The 5,420-nt window shown below is 35.9% G+C and overlaps 1 protein-coding gene across 2 annotated transcripts in view; it reads right to left on the minus strand.

Moving 5' to 3' along the window:
• Window positions 1-5,420, minus strand: part of LOC110448226 (short-chain dehydrogenase/reductase family 42E member 1-like) — a 187,503-nt gene that overhangs the window by 70,460 nt on the left and 111,623 nt on the right. The window lies entirely within an intron of this gene.

Genomic DNA, 5,420 nt, shown 5'->3' on the forward strand with positions numbered 1-5,420 from the left:
GGGGTCAGCCCCATCATTTGTACAATTTTGAATCCCCACCACCTAGGGATGCTTCCAGTCAAATTTAGTTGAATTCCAATCAGTGGTTAAGGTGAGCTGATAAAGGGTCATAACTCCATGAATTACGGTTCGATAATTGCGGTCGACTTTGTTCGAACTATCATGGCAATGAACCTTCCTGTGAATCTAACTTTTTATGATATGTAAGAAGCCAAAAAAAGTTAAACTGACTTTTTAGAGTGCCATAACAAACTCCCATCAAAATCGTCTTTATTATCTGCTATATCTTGTCCAACTTGCAATATGCAAGACATTTATTTTGCATTCAAAAGCATACACATCAAAATCATCAATTAGTTCAAGAAAATGTAGTTTTATTAACCAAGTTGAAGAAGTTCCTCTATGTAATTTGAGATTAAACATGTGAAATCATTCAAGTTTTGATACAATGATGTTTATTTTTTTTACAATTCACCAATCAGATGTAATGTTACTGCTGTCAGCTCGTTAATTTTAAGCGAACAAAATACAATACACAGATGGGTAATTCAGCATGATACAAATTTTATTGCATGCAACAGTTGTCGGCCAGGAACAAACCAAAAGACGTTATGTTGTTTCAGCTAGTTTAATCACCAGTTAAGGGACTTGAGATTGATATCATTGTTACATTTTTTTTTCTGTAATAGCAGCAGGATTTTTTTTGTTCAAATATTGTATTTTTAAGATTCATCAGTTTTCCCCAGAGTCCAAATGAATGAAATATTGCCAATGTTTTCATCAGCTTTTGAAGGTGTTGGGGAAGTTAACAACAATTTTCACATATAAATCATGTGGTTTTGATTTGTTTCTATAACGGAATGCGCCCTGAGAGGGACAGAGCGCGGGGCTTTGAGAGGTGATCAATGTGACAGTCATGCTGGACTGAAGAACTTCACTGCACGTACTGATATACAATCACAATAGGATCACATCATAGGAACCGACCCCTAGGTGTCTCTCAGTGCTGCATACTGACAGATACTTCTCTACATGTGCAGTCGCTCGGATACGAGGCTGCCATCCTTGAAACTCCACGGGAACTAGGAAGTACCCATGACAATGCTGTGGTAACACGCAATCCTTGCCACGACAACCATCTACGAACACAGTACTGAACACAATGCTCCACCAATCGAGGATTGTCATCGTTTGGTTACACATGGTAAGTCAGGATCAGTAATGGAACACACAAAGGGAGAAAATAACAAATGATGAAATCAAATTTAGTCTTTAATGTCCTCCATTTACAGCAAGGAATTGAAAAAATCACAGTTATTTCACCAGTGAATAATTTACAATCATTAACTATTTTCAAACATTTAGTAACGACCCTACGGTGATTATATGATATGGAATTTGATGTTCTCCATCAGAAAAGTGTCAATAAAATTCAAAGAATAAAATGATGTGGTTGTTATAAAGAATCATATGTCTGTTGAACAGTGGCACTCTCAGTTACATATACAACATGCTGGAAGTACTGTTATTAAGGAGGCTCGTACCATTCCCAAAAAGTGTATCTATGAATTTGCAACTTTTTGTCTACAGCATGCAGATAGCTTTAACCATTTCTGAAAAGAAACTTGAGGCAATTTTATGAAAAATTTAAAAATTAAAGATGAAAAAATTACAAGGACCTTGAATTATTCATCTAGCTGTTTTGGAAATCAAGTTGAAAGTCAGCCCTTCAGCTCCCAGGAAGTCAGCCCATTTCTTTGTGTAACTTTAGAGCCTCTAATAGGCTCAGCATTTTATCATAACAGTTTGGTTAAAATATGCCCAGTACTTTGGGAAAAGATGTCATTTAAAACAAATCTGTTAATTTCACCACCTGTACCTCATCCCTCAACCCCAATTAGAGTCTTGAATCCTATATATGGGCCAAGCATGCCACCATTTAGTTGAAATCAGTCTATTAAGTTATGAGGAAATATTATTTAACATAGAAAAGGCAATTTGATCTTTTTACGTACCCCATCTGCTTTCACAAAGGTCAGCCCCTTTTATTTATCTGTATAACTTTTGATTCATATAGATAATAGATGCTGCCACTAAGGTTTGGTTGAATTCTGTCTTGTAATTTCAGAAGAGATGTCATTTAAAGCAGATCAGCCAATCTGACCTCTTTTACCCACCATTCAGTCACCAGGAAGACATAGCATTCTTGTACATCTTGGATGTGCAAGGGAGCAAAACTCTCCATTGACCCAGCCATTCACAGTCAATCTCATGCTTACTTTTTCCACTTAAAATAAAAACAATCTGACCATTTTGATTTTGAAATGTTGGTGAATTTTTTCTAGTCCCTTAATAGCAAAGGAAAAATATAATGAAAAGATTTCAGGTGAAGAAGGCACAAGTCGCTAACCTACACTAGTTCTAATCCTGAAACAAATGTCACCCAGATGCTCTTCAAATAGAAGAATTACACAAACCACATATGAAATGTATTGGCTTCGGAAATTTAGCACAGAGCTTTGTGAGCTTTGTGGTACAAGTACAAGCGAGAAAGCAACCCATCAGATCCAAGGAGAACCTAATGTTTCAAGCACACTCTAGATTCCCTTATAGTTCTCTTCAGCACTTTCCAAACACATAGTCGGCACAAATTCTGCATCCCATTTTTGTGTGTAGAAAACCTAATTACATCCTGGGGACATCAGAAATGCTGTATTGGTATTTACAACCGTTCTTATGAGATAACTTAGTTTAAATTGTCTTTCAACAAAATTGCTAGCTCTCTGTATCTTAATCAATTATTCTTCCACTTGCTTTATTTAGTGATCATTACAAGTGGCTATAAATGATAACATTAAATTGTAATTGCATAATTCCTCCATTTTGTCTACAATTTACACCCAGGGAATGCCAAAACATTCTCACCTATATCCCAACAGTACCAGAATGATAATATCATCAGGGCCTATTAAGATACAAGCTTGTCCATTAGAGATGAATATCAAACTCAGCCATTGCAACAAGTTGCACTATGATTCAATTGTAAGTCTCATGTGTCTGATCATTACTTACACATTAAATTTCGGGAGAATTTTATCCATTTAATCAGTCAAAAGCATTTTCAAGTTTGAAATACATATAAAGGGTTAAAATTCCCTAGCGTCAAATTATTGTTATGAATAGATACGTAATGATAAAATAGAAATGGATTATCAATACCGTTACATAATTATCACCGCAACCATTAGAAACTCCAGCAAAGCAGATTTACCACGGAATGACTGTCTAGGGCTTACATTTCCATGTCGTTTTCCTGCTTAAAATTAAAAAAAGACACTTGGAACTCTTGAAACCAAAACAAGAAAAGAGTATTGGTGACACTGATTTGATGCATTTCCGTGACTACGCTAGTATTAAAGAGGAAAGTCACAAGTAAAAGAGGAAGAAAAACGGTGATCAGTCTTGATCCTGTTGCCGATGGATACGTCTCTGTCATGATAAAGTAACCAGCAGTCTCAGCCATTTTCTCTGTATACCACTCACATTACCAGGCAACGCTAAGCATAGTGTGTCCATCAAACAGTCCCACCCATCACTCAAGTTATGACATTTAAAAAAATGTTTATCAGCCTAAAACTTCCACGTTAATAAATATTTGGGAACAGGGAGAAGACTCTTGTGTTTTGTGATATTCAAAAGCGACACTAATTGTACAGATTTGTCATGAATATCCCCAAAATTGTACTGCTCTGATCTCTGATTCAGAGCAAAAACTGAAATCGTCTTGTAGAATGCTGCTTTCAATAACACTGTTTACTCTCTGACAGTGATTTTTATCAATTTTTGTTTCTGTCTCTGCGGAGAATTGATTTGGAGGAACAATTGTCAGGCACTACTAATCACCCATTCCAACACTTAAGCGTAATATTGAGCTATCAAATATTTCACGTTTTCAGCAACCTGATTTCCGTCCCAGAGGGCCTCGGTAACACTCTCTTGATATTTCTTGCATTTAAAGCATTTGATTGTAATTTGACAACTCGACTTGAAATTGAACCAGGTGATTGATTATGTAAGAAAAACAATCTCCCTGAAAACAGAGAATCTATTGACATAGTGTTTGGGACTGCTCGGGCTGTTCACAGAGGATAATCAAAACAAAGACAAAAGCAAATCCATGTGACACATTACTTCAAGGTCAAAATGTCAAAAGAGATGATAACAAGATTAGTTAATTGAATAATTAATGGCTATTTCTCAATATATTTTGTGCCTTTTTCATTGAGGTAATTGAGTAACTGTGGAGTAACTGGTTTTACCCGAGTCTGAACCACATCACAAATCCAACAAATCATGCAAACAGACCCTAGAGTATAGCCAACAGCTCAATTTTTCAAAAGGATTTTGAGAAATTCTTGGAATTGTTTTTCAAAACTAGTAGCATAATATGTTTTTATGCTGTACATACATGCCATATCTAACCATTTGGGCGTGAGAAAAAATCCTCAAAGCGTGAGACACATTTCTCACGAATTTCAATCTGTCTCAAGAAAAGAAATAAAATTTTGTCAATCTTAGTGAATAAACAATAGCTACATGGATTCACACTGACCTTGGTCACTGAGAGGTCTGAAGTCACACGCCAGCCACTTAAACTACAGGCTAGGCCAAATTTTGACCAAATCTCACAAAAAAAAATCAGTGATCTCACTAGTACTATTTTGCACCGGAAAGTTATGGCATGTATGTCTGTATGAATGACATGAACAATAAAATATTCTGAAATAAAAAATATAATATTTTTATCTTGCGATAAGTGAAGAATGCCTATGTTTGTACATGTAAGAAAGACCTTCAAGTGGTCTAAAGATTGACATTAAGAATACAAGGTATTCTTGTGATGTTTCATGACACACTTAGGCAGGATCCTGCAGACAAACCATATGTACAAAAAGTGTATGTTTTTCTTATCATAATGTAGAGACTCTGTTGCTGTAACCTTGATCTTCAGTATATGACCTTGACCTTCAACTGGGCTCCAGATATTGATGTCAGAAATCTTTTGAGAAGTTTAATGAAATTTGGTTGAATACTTAAGGAAGCTGAGGGGCAAGCAAAATAATGTTGACGGATGAATGAACGGACAAACGGAGGGATAGATGGACAGGATGTTGCCAATATAAATTTGACAAAGATGGCCATATAAAAAGATGGTCAATATGTATGTTACTACTTAGAAAAAAATCAACAGAGAATTACACTTCTTAGAAAGAGAGTAACGGAGTACCACACAGCTAATAAAGAGAGTAACTGAGTACCACACAGCTAATAAAGAGAGTAACTGAGTACCACACAGCTAATAAAGAGAGTAACTGAGTACCACACAGCTAATAAAGAGAGTAACTGAGTACCACACAGCT

This window comes from Mizuhopecten yessoensis, unplaced genomic scaffold (assembly GCF_002113885.1).
Source record: "Mizuhopecten yessoensis strain PY_sf001 unplaced genomic scaffold, ASM211388v2 scaffold3949, whole genome shotgun sequence".
NCBI lineage: Eukaryota > Metazoa > Mollusca > Bivalvia > Pectinida > Pectinidae > Mizuhopecten > Mizuhopecten yessoensis.